At 42.7% G+C, this 20074-nt stretch overlaps 1 long non-coding RNA gene across 1 annotated transcript; it reads left to right on the top strand.

The window, feature by feature from the left end:
* Positions 1–5574: 5574 nt before the first annotated feature.
* LOC140637682 (uncharacterized) lies at positions 5575–18586 on the top strand. The gene is made up of 3 exons (XR_012034739.1): positions 5575–5881; positions 6226–6346; positions 18246–18586. It is a non-coding gene; the product is annotated as an uncharacterized lncRNA (long non-coding RNA).
* Positions 18587–20074: the final 1488 nt, after the last annotated feature.

The following is a 20074-nucleotide window of genomic DNA, read 5'->3' as shown; positions in this document are numbered from 1 at the left end:
GGTGGGTAAAGACACAAAGTCTCGGGAGCATGCTGCTGGGCTAGTGAGATAGGTCCTGGCCCACACAGCCTCTGGGGTGAACCCCAGCAGGAGACCCAAACCAGGAGCAGCTAGTTCTGTGAGAGTTGAAGAATAAAATTCAAAAGAGAAGGAATGGCTCATTAATCACCTAAAATCAGTGTAGTATTAGATTTCTTCACAGTGAAGATGATGTCATGTGTGAATTCTTAAAGGTAGATAGGAGTTTCTCAGGCTATTGGGTGATAGTTGGGACAGGAAAATGCAGGAAAAGAGAAGAGTAGGTGCAAAGACCTGGAGGCCTTTGAAAGAATGTGGCCTATTCTGGAAACAGTGAAAAGTTCAATGTGTTAGTTACAGTGATAGAAAGGCTGTGGCTTCAACAAGATGGAAGCTTCTCTCCTCCACCCACCCCCTGCCCCCCCTTCTCATGGAAAAGTTCAGAGGGAGGCAGGCAGGGCTGACATAATGGCTTAGCTCCATGAATTCCTCAGGGACCCAGACTCTTGCCAGCTTACCACACATCCCTGGAATGTGGGTTTTGACCTCTTGGCCCAAGATGGCAGTTAGAGTCCCAGCCATTGCACCCACATTCCAGGCATTGGCATGGAGGAAGAGGTGAAGAGGAAGGAGGGGTGAGTATACACGTCAGTGTACTGAAGGAAGGCTTTCAGAAGCTGACAGGTGACACTGTTTATAACCTGTTGGCCAGAACTTGGTTTCTAACCACCCTAGCCACAAGGACAGCCAAGAGATTATTCTGGGTGGCCACATGTCCTGCTAAAACCCAGGGGTTCAAATGCCACAGAAAAAGGGGAGGAAGGATATCAAGGGACAACCAGAGGCCTCTGCCTCCTTCAGTGTGGCTGGAGCAGCTGTGGGGCGGGGGAAGTGGAGAGTCAGGGAAGGCTGAGGAGCAGACCCTTGCCCCCTGGGGAGAGGGACTGGCCACTAATGTTAAGCAAGATTGTGAACTGCTCTGACGTCTTCTGGGGGACATTGGCGCCAGCAGTAGCCGTGTGTGGGGATGGGCAAGGGTATCCTGCTGTTGTCTGCTTGGGTAATTTATGAAGTTTCCTTTCAATGGCTCATAGTTTTTCATAGATGGAAGTAAAGCCTGCTTCTCTGGGAATCACCCTTTCTACAAGCCTCTCCCTCTCAGAGAGGGTGGCCTGGAAGCACAGGGAGCTAGGGGTGAAGGGTCCAGCCTCCTGCTTTCCTGGGGCCTGTGCTGGCACCTGCTGGTGTCTGCTGGGCTCCAGGATTCGGGCCTCATGTGAGCCCCGTCGGCCCTCAGCGGGGGTGGCACCTTGCCCATCACAGCTGGCCCGGAGCTGACCGCTGGCTTTTGGCCCGGGGACTCCCCACGAGGGACCCACTTGGAGGGGCCTTGGAGAGCTCTATGTCCAGGCTTCTCCTGCCCGACCATGATGGCCACTGTGTCTGCTTTGCTGTGAGTTGGCCCAAGGGGTCTCCTCCATAGTTCCAATGGGCAGCAGGGCAAGAGAGCCCCTTTCCATCTATCCAGAAGCCCGGGTGGGGGACACAAGGTCCAGTCCCTGCCATTCTCACAATCCCAGGTGTGGGAAGTGGAGGACCTCCCACCCACCTCCTTCCTCTTGTCTCCAGTGTCTTCCTCATCATAAACTCTATGGCCTGGTGTGGTTCTCCAAGCCTGGACCTTGGTCAGTTATAATGGGAGGAACAGCATTAAGTTCATTCCTTTTATTTTTTATTTTTTTTTAAAGATTTTTATTTATTTATTTATTTGAGAGAGAGAGAGCATGAGTTGAGGGAGGGACAGAGGGAGAGGGAGAAGCAGACTCCCCTCGAGCAGGGAGCCTGATATAGGGCTCCATCCCAGAACCCTGAGATCATGACCTGAGCTGAAGAGAGATGCTTAACCAACGGAGCCACCCAGGCACCCCAAGTTCATTCTATTTAAAGACGGCACAATTGTGTAGTTGGACATCAGACATCCCCTCCCATCTCCTCTTCCTCTTTGCAGGGCTTTTCCCAGGACTACAGAAGAGTAGAGCATATGAAAAACTAAACACTTCCCTCTGCCTTCCATCTTATGACAGAAGTGCAAAGGCTCTGATGGAGCTGGGCAGGCAGGGTGTTGTGACATCTGTCCCTTCTCCCCCTGCTTATCCCAGAGTTGTCTCCAGGATCCTCCATCCTGCTCCAGGGCAGATGGCAAAGTGAGTTCAGGAGATTATGGGTCATGGACAGTCACTCCCTCCTCAGAGACCCCCTCCATGGGAAGAGTGTGCCTCCACCCCATTCAGGTTGGCCTTGGCCGTGGCTTGCTTTGGCCAATGAGATATATGCAGATATGAGGTGAGCAGAGCTTTGACAAGTGCTTGTGTGACCAGGCTGCCCCTGGACTTCTGACTCGGCCACCACCTGGCCACATAGAGTGAGAGATGTGTGGTCCCATCCTGGACCCAACCTGGAGCCGAGTCCAGCTGCCCAGCACAATGAGTAGGAAATAAATGCTTGTGGCTTCAAGCTTCTGGGTTGTTGCGTGGCTCGTCAGGCAGCATTGTTGTGGCAAGAACTGACTGGCACTTAAGTGGCCCCTGGGGGCCCCTGGTAGCTCATGGTGTCCGCAGCGGAACCAATCCCACCCTTGCTCGGCTGGGTTTGGGCATCTACTCCCCTGAATCGGATGCTGCCCTGAGTGACCACCTCCCAGCAGCAGAGGAACTGGGAGCCCCAGGAACACACTGAGAAGCAGCCCTGCCTCCCTCTGGGCAGAGCAGAGGTGAGATCCTCTGCTTGGGGCTGTCCCTGTGTCCCCGTGACCAGGGATTCTCAGAGGAAGAGGATGATGTCAGATGCGGGCTGCCTGCCCCGAATATATCCCTGTGCATCCACCCAGCCTGAACTGCACACACAGCAATCCAGAAAGTATGCATCTCTGCACCCATTTTCAAAAGACAGACTTGAGGATCAGAGAACTTGAGGGACTTGCCCAAGACCATGTAGCCGGCACATGGAACAGCCCAGCCAGCACTCTGGAGGCTGGATCTTTCTGGGCCTGGGGCCCTGTTTGCCCTCCTGCGGCTGAGGGCAGGGGGCAGGGCAGGAGTCAGTCCAGGCCCAGAGAGGCCCCTCAGGGCAGGTCTGTGGGCACCCTCTCTGTCCTGCCTGTGACTTTCCAGGAGGAGGCTCTAGTCAGAAGGGTACCTCTTGGAGGAGGGGCAGAGTTTTTCTTAGTCCTGCCTCCCTCTTGCCTGAGCCCCTCTCTCCTTCCTGTTACCTGGACTGACCCTTGAAGGCAGTGTGAACCCTGAATTCAAAACCTTTCTCTTCTTGTGCTCATCAAAGCCAGCTTCCAGACAACTGTCCCTCCTAAAAGCCTTTGGTAAACCCACTGAGACTGAGGCCCTGATGACTGAGAGCTGAGCCACCACGTGGGGGAGGGAGGATGCCCCAAGAAGGCCACATGTGGACACGACCCAGTGAGGCAGGCAGGAGAGAGGCCACACAGGACCGGGCCTGAGCCTCCTCTCCAAGTGAACAAGAGTGTGGGGCCAGGTGTATTTATAACACAGCCCTGAAGGGGAGCAGGCCTCACATAAATCACGCTATTTCCTTGGCAGGAGTAAAAATAGCCACATGGCATCCTGCACACGCTTGTGCATGGAACAGAGCTGGCCCGGCTAACTCCCCCGCCCCCAGGCCCCACCTTCTGGTCATGCCTCATTTGACCATCAGGACAAAGTTTCCACCTCCTCCTCCCCACTGGGCACCAGGCTCACTGCCTGCCCCTCATCTCCGCAGGAGCCGGGGCGGGGGGGGGGGGGTGCTTCCCAGACAGAGCTGCTGGGTGGGTCCCTTGCAGCTCTGTCCACCAAGCCAAGACTGCTGACTTTCAGGCTGGCTCAGGCCCGTGGCAGAGGGGACAGTACGAATCCTTGGCCAACTCAAGTTGGGGAAAGAGTCAGAGCTGGGTTGTGGGTGAGGAACAAGGGTTGGGGCTGGGGGTGTAGTGCTTAAGCAGAAAATCCCAAGTCAGTATCCTGCTACACCGTGAGGGCCTCTCCTGGAATGGAGAAGCAGGGAAGAAGTTAGGGTGACCCAGAACCAGGTTCGGTGCTAGGGTGAGACTCCTGTATCCCAAAGGGCAGTCTGAGGCCTGCATCAGAGTAATTTGGGGAGCTCCTCACAATGGAGATGCCAGATCCTGGACTCTCAGGGGTGCAGCCAAAAATGCGTTTTAAGCAAGTTCCCCACAGTCTCTGCCGCAGCCCAAGCCTCCTCTGATGCACCACCCAGTACAGGGCTGGAGCTCATCGGGTGGAAGGGAGGGCAGGGCGAAGGCTCTCTGCTCACCGCCCTCCCCTTCCATCTCCCCGGGCAAGCCAGGATGCCAGATGTCTCTGGGTTAGCAGCAGCAGGAAAGAGTGACCAGCTGGAAAAGTGACCTATTTGAGGCAAGATCACTCCCTACCAGTGTCGCAGCCTCTCCCTGGGAAATCCACTCCTGGCTAGGGGTGGGGAGAGGCAGCTCTCTGGGGGCAGAGGCCCCGGGGTCAGGTCTGGGAGGAGCCAAAAGGGCTAAGGGCCTGCCTGAACTCACAGTCACATCCATCAATCTGCACGATGAACTCCCCCAGAAAACAGAATCCCTGGAGCTGGGACTTGAACCTGGATCTCTGGCCACAGCCCACAGTCTAGGTCATGGTGGAAAACCCCAGATCCTTCCTTGTATCCAAGCTCAGTATTAATGCAGAGCTGCCTACCCGCAGCGTCTGTGTCTCGTGATGTCCAGGATGTGAGCGTCAGGCAGGGTGCCCTCCCTTCAATCCTCGCTGGACACCGCCTCCCTGGAGCAGCCTCCACCCTGCAGAACCTCACCCTGCCCCAGGTTCTTGCTTTGCCAGAGGCTCGCAGGCACTTAATTCATCTAATTAGACTAGGGCAGTGGTTCTGGCCACACCACACCCTACCAGACCTCAGAGGAGTTACTCTTCTCAGAACCTCCTTTGTACAAGCAGTACTCAATGAGCACATATTCAACAGTCTTTGCTTAGCAGCTTCAAACTGGGAATTTGCTCATGCATTCTACAGATGTTTATTGGGTAACTCCTATAGGTAAGGCAGCCATCCAGGGCTGGGGTGACAGCCGCAGGTAAGACAGCACGGGGGCCTGTCTGCTTACTACTTACATTCCAGGGATTCTTATAGGACTGCAGTCGCAGGGTTGACAGCAGAGACTCTAGAACCATCTGGGTTCAAATCTTGGCTCTCTCAACTAGCTGTGTGACTTTAGACAAACACCTAACCTCTCTGTGCTTCAGTTCCCTGAACTGTCAAGTGAGGGTAGTAGTAGTACTGGCTTTGCTGTTGGGAGGATTAAAGGCGTTAGTGGTACAGAACCAGTATTGGGAGGATTATGATATAATATTAGGCATCAAAGTACAGAGTGACATCATTTGTTCTAAGGCAGCCCCACTTTTCTTTCCCTTTTAGGAGTGCAAAGGGACCTGCTCTTGCCTTTTCCTCTTGGACCACAGCCTCCTGAGTAATGGTGAACCTCCTGATGCCTTGTGCAGCTGGAAGAAGGGCATAGAAGTACAGCAGAAACCAGGTATACTCGCTTCTCCCTGACTTAGCTTAGTTTTTGTCTTTCTTTTTTCTACAGTCTGTTCACAAGGAAGACATCTCAGCACCATTCCATTAGCACCACCTTGGATCTTGTACTTGGTTCATCAAAAAGGAGAACACTGAGCTCAGTCCTGATGGGAATAGAGGAGGACCACAGTCACAAAGCCCAAGCACCTTTGTGCATGGAGAGGAACAGGGCTGCCTTCAGCTCTGTAGGGGTGAGCATGCTGACCGAAGAAAGTAGGTAAGGTTATGCTATCTAGTTAACAATCCTGCCTGGATAAGTGTCTTCCCTAGCAATTGGTGTGAGCTATGAATGGATCAAGAAGGAATAAAAAGAGACAGTTGAAAATCCTGGGAAATCTGGTCATCTGGGTTATTTCAGTAAAAGACCAAAGAGTATTAAAGTTTAAACACCTGAGAATACCTTTATATTAAGAAAACCTTGGGACAAATTAATAATAGTACTAAGGCTGCCTGTGAGCCAGAAACTATTCTAAATGACTTACAGATGTTAAGATGCAATAATCCCTACAACCCTCTAATGAGGTCAGTACTACTGTACTATTATTTATCCCCACATTTCAGAAAGGATGGCTGGAGCGGTGGTTCTCAAAGTGTGAGTACTGGATCACCTATATCTGGGAACTTACTAGAAATGTGAATTCTCTGGCACTAACCCAGATCTGCTACATCAGAAACTCCACAGGTAAGGTACTCTGTTTTTCAGTAAGCCTTCTGGGTGATTCCAATGCATGCTTAAGCTTGAGAACCATGAAGCTAGAGTTTGCTGCAGTAACAAAACTCCCTACTTTCAGTGGCTTAAAACAGCAATGGACATTTCTCCCTCACATTGCTTGTCCACTGGGGGTGGGAAGCGGACTTTGTTCATCACAGCTCTCAGGCACCCTTTGGAAGTAGTCCTAAAGTCATATAAAAAATGAAGAAACAGGGATCCCTGGGTGGCGCAGCGGTTCAGCGCCTGCCTTTGGCCCAGGGCGTGATCCTGGAGACCCGGGATCGAATCCCACATCGGGCTCCCGGTGCATGGAGCCTGCATCTCCCTCTGCCTGTGTCTCTGCCTCTCTCTCTCTCTCTCTGTGACTATCATAAAAAAAATTAAATAAAATGAAGAAACATTTATTTAAGAAAATCTACTAAAAGTTGGTGAGAACAGTGAGAGTCTGTGGTATTTGAACCAAGACTCCCATCCCCCACCTTCCGCTCATCAAGATGGTAATTCCACTCCAGACTGGTACAGCCCAGAACACCAAAGTCCCCTTCCTGCTAGCTCCCAGTCAGAGGGCTATCTTCCCAGATGGGGCAGGACACCACTATTTCTCAGCCCACCTCCATCTATCTGCTGCTGAGCCATTGCTCTGGGCTCCCTTCTGCCTAGCCCCCATTCTGCCATGAGCATGATACCACTGAGAATTCTAGGTCCCAATCCCCTTCCCTTGGCTTGTAAGGTAGAGGTTCCATCATGAGAAAGGAAAACCAAGAAGACCTGAGGCTATCACTCTTCCCCTCTAATGAGCACTCAGCTCCTAAAGCAGAGCTGTCTATCAGAGAGAAGCAAACCCTGTCCCTATCCCCAGCTCCAGAGACATGGGCCAGAATTTTTACCTAGAGGAAGAGGCAGACTGTAGAACAGAGGGCTGCCAATCTCTCCCCAAAGGAACTGACTTCATTTACAACAGGCTTGAACTTCTTCAAGCCTAGAAGTGCTCTCAAAAACACTGGAGACTGTGATAAGATGTAGTTGAAAGGAAATTAGTAGATTCATTAGAGATACAGGTTAAACTGTAGGCTGGCTAGTTTGTCAGAATCAGGGAAAGAGACACTTGGAAAGATCCCGTCTGAGGTCAGAACAAGTCTCAAACATTGACCTCAGGAACTATTCCCTCAATGAGCCCAAATTTGATTGGGTCAGTCTGGCAACAATTTATGCCATAGCACATTGTTGAAAAGAATAATTAGCCAGCAATTAGTGGGGCTTAATAGATGGGTGCAATCAGGGAAAGAGACAAAGAGAGCCCTGCCAAAACCAGTCATTCCTGGGTATCTGTGGGCATACCCATGTTTGCACCCCCTTAGGAGCAACATCAGAGGCTACAAACTGAGAAGGAGAAAGGAAGGAACAAATAATCCATTGAAGCGCAATACAAATAGGCAAATAGTAATAACAAGCCCCAGGGGTAAGGGGGACCATACTGAGTTCCTAAATATGAGTCCCATATTATCTAAAATCTAATGTCTATAATTTACAATTATCCAGGCTACGACAAAAAATATGAGTCATTCAAAGAAACAAGAAAGCATGACTCATATATCAGGAAAAAATTCAGGTAACAGAAACTGCCTATGAGAGTGACCAGGTATTGGATCTAATAGATGAAACCCTCAACGTAGTCATTTTCAATATATTCAAAAAACCAAAGGAAACCATGATAAAAGAAGTAAAAGGAGATATTATGAAAAAATTGCATCAAGTAGAGTATATCAATAAAAAGAAATTATACAAGAAATCAAATGGAAATTCTGGAGTGAAAAAGTACAATTATTAACATGAAAAATTCACTCAAGAGACAGACCAGTAGACTTGAACTGGTAGAAGAAAGAATCAATAAGCTCAAAGATAGACTGATAGAGAGTAGGCTATTTGAAGAACAAAGATTTTATTTTATTTTATTTTTAATTTTTATTTATTTATGATAGTCACAGAGAGAGAGAGAGGCAGAGACACAGGCAGAGGGAGAAGCAGGCTCCATGCACCAGGAGCCTGACGTGGGATTCGATCCCGGGTCTCCAGGATCGCGCCCTGGGCCAAAGGCAGGCGCCAAACCACTGCGCCACCCAGGGATCCTGAAGAACAAAGATTTTAAAAGGATGAAGAAAAAGGAACAGATGTTCAGAGAAATGTGGGACATCATTAAACACAGCAACGTATGTATAATGGGAGCACCAGAAAAAAAAAGAGAGAAATGAGTAGAAAAAATATTCCAAGAAATAATGGCTGAGAACTTCCTAAATTGACTTAAAAAACACTAATCTACACATCCAGGAGTCTCAACAAACCCCAAACAGTATTAAACACAAGCAGAACCATACACTGATACATCATGGTATAAATGCTGAATGCCAAAGACAAGGGAAAATCTTGAAAACCGTAAGATGAGAACAGCTCGTCACTTACAAGGGAACATCAAATAGAGTAATACCTGACTTTTCATCAGAAATGATGGGGCCAGAAGGTGCTGGGGTAACATATTCAAAATTCTCAAAGAAAAAAAAAACCTGGGATCCCCGGGTGGCGCAGCGATTTGGCGCCTGCCTTTGGCCCAGGGCGTGATCCTGGAGACCCAGGATCGAGTCCCACATCGGGCTCCCAGTGCATGGAGCCTGCTTCTCCCTCTGCCTGTGTCTCTGCCTCTCTCTCTCTCTCTCTCTGTGACTATCATAAATAAATAAAAATTAAAAAAAAAAAGAAAAAAAAAACCTGTCAACCAAGAAGTTTATATTTAGCAAAGCTATCTTTCAAAAATCAAGACAAAAATGAAGACTTTCCCAAATACACAAAAACAGGTAATTTGTTGCTAGCAGACCTTCCTTATCAGCAGTACTAAAAGAAGTCCTTCAGGCTGAGAGCAAGTGATCCCAAAATAAGTGACAGAATTTGAAGAAGAGGAAGAAGAAGAAGAAGAAGAAGAAGAAGAAGAAGAAGAAGAAGAAGAAGAAGAAGAATCAGCAGAAGGAGGAGGAGGAGGAGAGAATAGCAGTAGGTAATTATGTAATTATAAAAGGCAGTATAAATGCACATTTCTTTTTATTTCCTCTTTAAAAGCAATAGCATAAGACAATATGCATATAATATACTGTTGGGCCTATAACATATAGACATGTAATTGGGCTCTTTGGTTTTGTTTTGTTTTGGTCAATAACAGCACAAAAGAGATGAGTGAAAGCAACTACTACTCTTGATGGTAAAATGAATCCACAGGAACAAATGAAGAGATCCAGACTAATATTAAGTCATAGGTTGGAAGACTTGTTATTAAATTAACCTAAAGATTCAAGCAACTCCTGTAAAAATTTCAATTGCCTTCCCCTTCACCCCGGAAATGATCAAGCTGATCCTAAAATTCTGTGGAAGTACAAAGGACTCAGAATAGTCAAAACAATCTTAAAAAAAAAAAAAAAAAGTTGGAGAACCCAAACTTCCTGCCTATAAAATTTACTACAAAGCAAAATAATCAAGACAGTGTAGTACTAGCATAAGGATTGACATATGTATTAGTAAAATAGAATTGAGAGTCTATTAAAAAAAAAAAACCATGTGTGAATGGTCAGTGATTTTTCACAATGGTGCCAAGACTATCCAAAAGGGAAAAAAAAAAAAAAAAGAAAAGAAAGACTATCCAAAAGGGAGAGAATAGTCTCTTCAACAAATTGTGCTAGGACAGCTGGAAAGTAACATGCAAAAAACTAAAATTGGGTCTTGATCTCACAATGCATAAAAAAATCAACCCCAAATGGATCAAAGGTATGAGAGCTAAAACTATACACCTCTTAGAAGAAAACATAGGGATACATCTTCATGACCTTGATTAGGCAAACATTTCTCAAATATGTCACCAAAAACACAAGCAACAAAATAAGAATATAGAAAATTGGACTCTATCAAAATTTTCAAGATTTTGTGCTTCAGAAATCATTATCAAGAAAGTGAAAAGAAACTAACAGAATGGAAGAAAATTTTGCAAATCATATATCTGGAAAGAGAGTTTTACCTAGACTAGAGAAAGAACAATTAAAATTCAACAATAAAAAACAACACAATTTACAAATGACCAAAGGATCTGAATAAATATTTCTCTAAAGAAAATATACGAACGAGGAGGTGACTGAGTTGATTAAGTGTCTGACTCTTAATTTTGGCTCAGGTCATGACCCCTGTGTGAATGGTCGTAAGACTGAGCACCAGGTCAGGCTCCTTACTGAGCATGGAATTTGCTTAAGATTCTCTCTCTCCCTCTGTCCTCTCCTCCCCGCCCCCGTTTGCGGGTTCTCTCTCTCTCTCTCTCAAAAAAAAATATATATATATGAATGACCAATAAGCACATGAAAAGATGCTCAATTAGGGAAATGCAAATCAAATCTACAAGACACCGCTTCATACCCTGAGCATGACTATAATCAAAGAGTCAGATAATAACAGGTGTTGAAGATGTGGAGCAATCAGAACCTTCATGCACAGGTGGTGGGACTATAAAACTATACAACGGTTTTGAGAAAATGACCTAGCAATTCTTTAAACAGTTGAACATTCAGTTACCGTATGATTTGGCAATTCCACTCCTAGTTATATACCCAAGACAAATGAAAACATACATCCACAGAACTACTGTGTTTATGAATGTTGATAGCATTATTCATAGTATCCAAAAGATGGAAACAAACCAAATGTTCATCAACTAATGACCGGATAAAAAAAGTTTGGTAGTTCCAAAAAAAAAAAAAAAAGTTTGGTAGTTTCATACCATGAAATATTATCCAACGATAAAAAGGCAACAAATACTCATACATGTTACAACACGGGTGAACACTGAAAACATTTTGCTGAATACAAGAATCCAGTTACAGAAGACCACTTATTGTATGATTTATATGAAATGTCCATTTATAAACAAATCTATAGGAAACACAAAGTAGATTAGTTTTGGCTTAAGTCTGGGAGACACGGGGAGGGTAATAGCTAAAGGTTACTTTACTATTTTAAAGGTTGTAATTTTTTTGGAGGTGTTGAAATGTTCTAAAGTTGACTGTGGTGATGATTGTACATAATTGTTAATATACTAAAAACTATTGAATTGTACACTTTAAATGTTTTGTGGGGTGCCTGGGTGGCTCAGTCGGTTAAGCATCTGTTTTTGGCTCAGGTTGTGATCTCTGACTTCTTGGATCAAGCACCCTGCACCCTGTTGGGCTCCCTGCTCAGTGGGGAGTCTACTTCTCCCTCTCCCTCTGCCTCTTTCCCCAACTCGTTCTCTCGCTCTCTCTCAAATAAATAAAAATAAATTGTATACTTTGTGAATTCTATCTGAACAGAGCTATTTTATGATGCAATTCTTACTAAGATTTTTAAAAGTTTTTTTGTATGCGATTATTCTCAGTATGCAGAGAAACCATGTGACTCCCCTTTGTCTTGGAACAGTGTCATATTTACTTCCTTGTCTTACTGCATTGGTCAGGAATTTCAGGACAATCCTGATTAGAGACTGTGGGAGTGGATGTCTTTGTATCATTCTTCATTGAAATGGAATTCCTGATTTTAAGGTGGTTTTTCTAATATTCTACTCTTAAGCATCTATTCATGTGCTTATTGACCATTCATATATCATTTTTAAAAGATTTTATTTATTTATTCACGAAAGAGACAGAGAGAGAGAGAGGCATGGAGCCCGACGTGGGACTCGATTCCGGGTCTCCAGGATCAGGCCATGGGCTGAAGGCGGCGTTAAACCACTGAGCCACAAGGCTGCCCTATTTTTTTTTTTTTTTGAGAGAGAGAGAGTGCAAACGGGGGGGGGGGGGGAGGGGGAGGACAGAGGGAGAGAGAGAGAATCTTAAGCAAGTTCTGTGCTCAGATGGAAGTGGTATTTTATAAGTTTTTTTTTATAGTGTCAAATTCATTTACTTTTTTAAACAATAGCAATAATTTATTAAATTTAGTCATAAATTTTGTTTTTGTGATCACAAATGTGTAAGCATTTGGTTTAAAATTCATTTGAGTGTGCATGTTTTTCTTCTGTAAACAGCTAAAAATGTTTTTTAAAAATAAATGTGTCAAGCCTTCAGAAAAAAAATTCAGAAATTATATAACCAACAGCTAATACAATCCAGCTTTGTCAAATCTGCACATTTTGCATTATTTGCTTCAAATTTTAAGAAATAAAATAGCACAAAACCAGTTGAAGTTCCCTACATACCTCTCCCCTGACCTATTTCCCCCATCTCTCTGAATTTAGTGTTTATCACTCTCAATAATGTTTTTAAAAATAGCATCTATTGAGAGTTGGAATAAATAATCTTAAGATTTGTATGGAATCAGAAAATACCCCAAATATCCAGGGGAATATTAAAAAAGAAAACCAGAGCTGGGGGCATCACAATGCCAGATTTCAGGTTGTACTACAAAGCTGTGGTCATCAAGACAGTGTGGTACTGGCACAAAAACAGACACATAGATCAATGGAACAGAATAGAGAACCCAGAAATGGGCCCTCAACTCTATGGTCAATAATATTCGACAAAGCAGGAAAGCCTATCCACTGGAAAAAGGACAGTCTCTTCAATAAATGGTGCCACGTGCAGAAGAATGAAACTAGACCATTCTCTTATACCAGACACAAAGATAAACTCAAAATGGATGAAAGATCTAAATGTGAGACAAGATTCCATCAAAATCCTAGAGGAGAAGACAGACAACACCCTTTTTGAACTTGGCCACAGCAACTTCTTGCAAGATACATCTATGAAGGCAAGGGAAACAAAAGCAAAAATGAATTATTGGGACTTAATTGAGATAAAAAGCTTCTGCACAGCAAAGGAAACAGTCAACAAAACTAAAAGACAACCTACAGAATGGGAGGAGATATTGGCAAATGACAGATAAATGGCTAGTATCGCAGATCTATAAAGAACTTATTAAACTCCACAGCAAAGAAGCAAACAATCCAATCATGAAATGGGCAAAAGACATGAACAGAAATTTCACAGAGGAAGACATAGACATGGCCAACAAGAACATGAGATGTTCCGCATCACTTGCCATCAGGGAAATACAAATCAAAACCACAATGAGATCCCACCTCACACCAGTGAGAATGGGGAACATTAACAAGGCAGGAAACCACAAATGTTGGAGAGGATGCGGAGAAAGGGGAACCCTCTTACACTGTTGGTGGGAATGTGAACTGGTGCAGCCACTCTGGAAAACTGTGTGGAGGTTCCTCAAAGAGTTAAAAATAGTTACCCTACGACCCAGCAATTGCCCTGTTGGGGATTTACCCCAAATATACAGATGCAGTGAAATGCTGGGACACCTGCACCCCAATGTTTATAGCAGTGATGTCCACAATAGCCAAACCGTGGAAGGAGCCTCGGTGTCCATCGAGAGATGAATGGATAAAGAAGATGTGGTTTATGTATACAATGGAATATTACTTAGCTGTTAGAAAGGATGAATACCCACCATTTGCTTCAATGTGGATGAAACTGGAGGGTATTATGCTGAGTGAAGTAAGTCAATTAGAGAAGGACAAACATTATATGGTCTCACTCATTTGAGGAATATAAAAATAGTGAAAGGGAATAAAGGGGACAGGAGAGAAAAATCAGTGAGAAATATCAGTGAAGGTGACAGAGCATGAGAGACTCCTAACTCTGGGAAACAAACAAGGGGTAGTGGAAGGGGAGGTGGGTGGGGGGTAGGGGTGACTGGGTAATGGGCACTGAGGGGGGCACTTGATGGGATGAGCACTGGGTGTTATGCTATATGTTGGCAAATCGAACTCCAATAAAAAATTAAAGACAAAACAAAACAACAAAAATAACATCTATTTAAAACCATATATGTATATATATATATAAAATCACTCACTACACAATATAGTGTTTTTTGTGCTTTTAAACTATGTAAATACTGTCATTTTGAGTATGTTATTCTTAATGATTTCTTTTCACAGTTTTCCCTAAAAGAAAAGAATAATAATGAACCCCCATGTATTCAGATACCAACTTCAGTAATCACCAGTTATGGCTACATGTGCTTCATTAAAATACCTACTCACTTCCTCTCACTCCTCTGACTTATTTTAAAGCAAAACAGACACCATAAAATTTCATCTATAAAAGTTGCAGTATATATTTTCAAAAGATAAAGACATTTCCTCTTTTTAAAAAAGATTTTATTATTTTTCATGAGAGACACAGAGAGAGGCAGAGACACAGGCAGAGGGAGAATCAGGCTCCCTGAAGGGAGCCTAATGTAAGACTTGATCCCAGGACCCCAGGACCACGACCCGAGTCAAAGGCAGACACTCAACCACTGAGCCAACCAAGTGCCCCAAGATAGAGACATTCCCTAAAAAAATCAACAAGGTGTTTTGGGTCTATCCATGTGGTACATGTAGCTCTCGTTCTGTTATTTTAACTATTAACACAAAATCTGATTACATGAGGAAACTAATTTGATTTGTTTGAACATTGGCTTACTGATGGATGCTTTGACTGATCCCTCATTTTCACCCAAAGCAATGATGTCATTCTTGTATGTGTCTTCTTATGCCCATGTGCAAGAGTTTGGGTACTTACCAAACTCTTGGTTGGTTGGGAGACAGGCGAGGAAACCATGTGACTCCCTGTTATCTTGGAACAGTGTCATATTTTCTTCCTTGTCTTACTGCACTGGCCAGGAATTTCAGGACAATCCTGAGTAGAGACTATGGGAGTGGATGTCTTTGTATCATTCTTTATTGAAATGGAATTCCTGATTTTAAGGTGGTGTTTCTAATATTCCACTCTTAAGTATAACAGTTGATTTAGGTAGGCTTTTGGTAGACACCCTTTATCAGTTTTGTCCATTTAGGATTAATTTCAGCTGTGACAGAAAATTCCCAAATAACAGGGACTTAAACAAAATGAACATTTATTTCTCTTCGATAGAAAAGTTCAGATGTAGGCAACCAGAGGCTGGAATGATATCTCTTTTCCAAGAAAGTCCTCAGAACTCAAGCTTCTTGCAGCTCACTGCCCCACTGTCTTTATGGTCCTCATGGTCCAATGTGGTCTCTGAGTTCTACATAGGAGGGGAAAAAGGTATAAAACAGGCAAAGGGTGCACAGAAGCTATCTGTTAAGGAAGGCTCCCAGAAATTTGCCCTTATGCCCCATTGCAACAGAGGTCCACAGCAAGTCTGCAAGGGAAGCTGGGAAAGTTCATCCTTAGCTGGTGGTTTAATACTCTATCAGCCTTATAAAATGAGAGAATCTCTTTTTCTCTTCTTCAGCATATTTTGTTCATGATTTGTGTTTTATGTTCCTTCATTTCTGGAAGAACTCACCTAAAAAGCCACCTAAAGCTAGTGTTTTATTTTTGAAGATGTGAAACTAGTAGTTCAACTTATTTAATTATAGGTCTGTTTGGCCTTTCTGTTTCTTCAGGCATCAGTCTTACCTCCAAATTTTGGCTTTACGAATAATGTTGCTATGAATATTCATGCACATGTTTTTATGTGAACATATGTTTTCAGTTCTCTTGGTAATATATCCAGGGGTGGAACTGCTGTGTCATATGGTAACTCTATCTTTAACTGTTGCCACAGAGGCTGTACCATTTTATAGTCTCACCAGCCATATATGATGGTTCAATTTCTTTACATCCTTGCAAACATTTGTCATTTCCTTTTTTCCCTTAAAAAAAAAATCGTAGCCATTCTAGTGGGTGTGAAGTGGTTTCTCATTGGGTTTTGATTTGCATTTTTCTAATGCCTAATGACAATGAGCATCTTTTCCTATGTTTATTGGACATTTGCATACTTTTTTTTTTTGAGAACTGTCTATTTAGATCCTCTTTACCCATTTTTAAATTGCGTTGTTGGTCTTTTTGTTGTTGGGTTTTTAGAATTCTTTATATATTCTAGATACTAGTCCTTTATCACAGCTATGATTCACAAATATTTTCTCCTGTTATCTTTCACTCTCTTGGTGGCATCTTTTGAATATAAATTTTTTTTAAGTTTGACAAAGTCCAATTTATCTGTTTTTCTTCTGTTGCTCATGCCTTTGATGTCATTTCTAAGAAACCACTGCCAAATCCAAGATCATGAAGATTTACTAAATTTTCTTCTAAGAATTTTTACCACTTTCACTCTTAATATTTTGATACAATTTGGGTTAATTTTGACAGATTTTTGTTTGTTTAATCACTCTTGTATTTCTGGGATAAATCCCACTTGGTCATGGTATATAATCTTTGTATATACTTTGGGTTCAGTTTGCTAGGGTTTTGTTGAGTTTTTTTCCCATCTATTTTCATAAAGGCTATTAGTCTGTAGAGTATTTTTCTTGTAATGTTTTTGTCTGGCTTTGATGTCGGGGTACACTGGCCTCATAGAATGAATATGTGATGTTCAGTCTCATGGATTATTTAGAAGTGTGTTGTTTCATTTCCAAGGGTTCAAATATTTTTGTGTTATTTTGTTCTGATAGCTAGTTTAAGTTCTTTATAGTCATACTTTGTATGATTTCACTTCTTTTATATTTGTGAAGGTTAGTTTTAGGACCCTGAATATAGTCTGTCCTGGTGAATGTTCCATGGGCATTTGAAAAGAAGGTGTATTCTGATGGTGTTGGATGGAGTGTCTTATAAATGTCAGTTAGACCCAGTTGGCTGATGGTATTGTTCAGTTCTTCAGTTCTATTGTTCAGTTCTTTGTGATTTTCTGTCTACTAGTACTATTACTACATACCTGACAGAAAAATGCTATAGTCTCCAACTATAATTGTGCATTTATCTATTTCTTCTTTCATTTCTGCCAGCTTTTGCTCTATGTATTCCGAAGCTCTATTTTTAGGGGCACACATTTAAGATTGTTTCTTGGTAAATTGAACTTGTCCTTTGTAAATTTCTTTGCTCTAAAGTCTACTTAGTCTGATCTTAGTATAGCCACTCCAGCTTTCTTTTGAATGTTTTCTTAATGGTATATCTTTTTCTGTTCCTCTATTTTTAACCTATTTATATCATTACATTTGAAGTAAGCTTTTTGGAGGCATCATATACTTAGATCTTGTTTTATTTCTCTTTTATCCTTTTTGACAATATCTTTCTTTTAATTGGAGTGCTCATCTCCATTTAGTATTATTATTGTTATTATTGATCTGTGTGGATTTAGGTCTACTATTTTATTAATTTTCTGCTTTTCCCTTTTATGTTTCTCTATTTCTCCTTTCTTATTTTTTGGGTTATTTGCATGCTTTTTACTATGTTATCTGATGTGTTTCTGACTGTATCTCTTTGTATAGTTTTTTAGTGGTGGCTCTAGGGGGGCCCAATATACAAACTTAACTTTTCCAGTCTACTTAGAATCAATATTTTGCCACTTTGAGTGGGATGTAGAAACTTTAACTTTAATAAAGGTCCCTTTACTGTTTCCCTTTTTGTTGTGGTTATCGTATATACTACATTGACATATACTGAACATTCCACCGAACAATGTTATAACTTTTTGCTTTCAACTGTCAGAAATAATTTTTAAAACTTAGAAAAAGAATAGTCTGTTGTATTTCCCCAGACGTCTACCATTTCTTTTTTTTTTTAATTTTTTAAAATTTATTTATGATAGTCACACAGAAAGAGAGAGAGAGAGAGGCAGAGACATAGGTAGAGGGAGAAGCAGGCTCCATGCACTGGGAGCCCGACGTGGGATTTGATCCCGGGTCTCCAGGATCGCACCCTGGGCCAAAGGCAGGCGCCAAATCGCTGCGCCACCCAGGGATCCCTACCATTTCTTTTTTAAAAAAATATTTTATTTATTTATTATTTGACAGAGAGAGAGCATAAGGAGTTGGAACAGCAGTCAGAGGGAGAAGGAGAATCAGACTCCCCACTGAGCAGAGAACCCTATGTGGGGCTCAATACCAGGACCTTGGGATCATGACCTGAGCTGAAGGATGCTGAATCGACTGAACCACCCAAGCACCCCCAGATGCCTATCATTTCTGTTGCTCTTCTGTCAAGCCTGAAGTTCCAGGTTTCCTTCTGGTATTATTTCCCTTCTACCTGAAAAATTTACATTAGTAATTCCTTGTGAGATATGCTGGGAATAAATTTGTTTAGTCTTCCTTTTTCTGAGCCTATATTCATTCCACCATGATTCCTAAAGGGTATTCTCACCAGACACAGAATTAGGGACTGACAGTTCCTTTCTTCGCATCCCTTAAAAATGCTGTTCCACTTCCTTCTGGCTCCTATGGTTTCCCATGAGAAATTCACAGTCACCTGAATTGTTCTCCTCTACTGTATGTATATCCCCCAACTTCTTTCATGATTCTTTTTATCATTCATTTTCAACAGTTTAATGAGAATGTGTCTGGGTGTGAATTTCTTTAGGTTGATCCTGCTCATGGTTCACTGAGCTTATTGAATGTGTAGGTTTCTATCTTTTCCCAAATGTGGAAAGTTTCCAGCCATTATTTCTTCAAACATGGTCTGTTCACATTTTGTAGCTTTATTTTGTGGGAGATATGGGGTGGAGTATGTATTTCATCTCCATTAAAATTCTGGAAACTGAACCTTAAAGTCCCTGTCATGGTTACTTTTTTTTTTTTTTTTTTTTTTTTTGAGAGAGAGAGAGAGAGAGAGAGAGAGAGTAAATACGTAGCACAGGGAGGGGCAGAGGGAGAGGTAGAGAGAAAATATTAAGCAGACTCTATATTCAGGGTGGAGCTCAACGCAGGGCTCTACCTCACATCCCCTAGATCATGACCCAAGCTGAAATCAAGAGTCTGACTCTTAACCGACTGAACAACTGGGATGCCCCATTTTTTTTGTTTTTTGTTTTTTGGTAAACTCTGTACTTCTCTGTGGAGAAATTATCTAGTTCACTAAATCTCTCTTCAACTATGGCTAATTTGTGGTTTAATCATCTACTGAAATTTTAACTTGAATGACTATATTATTCATGTTTAGAAGTTCTGTTTGATTTTTCTCACGTTGCCTATTCTTTTTTCATAGTGTCATTTTTTTCTCTCATGTTTTTCGTTCCTTCTGTAAAAGAAGGGAAAATTTTTTTTTACTGTAGGTGACTACTCCCGTCATAATTTTGAAAAATCATAAAAATTTTCATTTAGAAAATGTAAATTTATTTATTTATTTGAGAGAGGGAGTGAGAGAGGTGGGGTGGGGAGGAATGCAGGGAGAGGGAGAATCTCAAGCAGGCTCCACACTCAGCTCAGCTCATCATGGAGCCTGATGCAGGGCTTGATCCTATGACCCTGAGATCACGACCTAAGTCAAAGTCAAGAGTTGGACGCTTAATGGACTGAGTCACCCAGGTGCCCCTAAATGTATTTTTTTTATCGAAGTATAGCTGACTATTTCTTTTATCATTTTATTTTATATTTATTTAATTTTGTGTCTATTTAAGTAATCTCTACACCCAACGTGGAGCTCAAACTCACAACCTTGAGAAAGAATCACATACTCTTCAAATAGAGCCAGACAGGTGCCCCTCCTTCCTTTATCATTTTAATTTTTAAAAATTTTTTTATTTATGATAGTCACAGAGAGAGAAAGAGAGGCAGAGACATAGGCAGAGGGAGAAGCAGGCTCCATGCACCAGGATCCCGATGTGGGATTCGATCCCGGGTCTCCAGGA

This window comes from Canis lupus, chromosome 8 (genome assembly GCF_048164855.1).
Source record: "Canis lupus baileyi chromosome 8, mCanLup2.hap1, whole genome shotgun sequence".
Taxonomy (NCBI): domain Eukaryota; kingdom Metazoa; phylum Chordata; class Mammalia; order Carnivora; family Canidae; genus Canis; species Canis lupus.
Note: the sequence above shows the minus strand (reverse complement) of the source record. Positions and strands in the feature narration are given on the sequence as shown.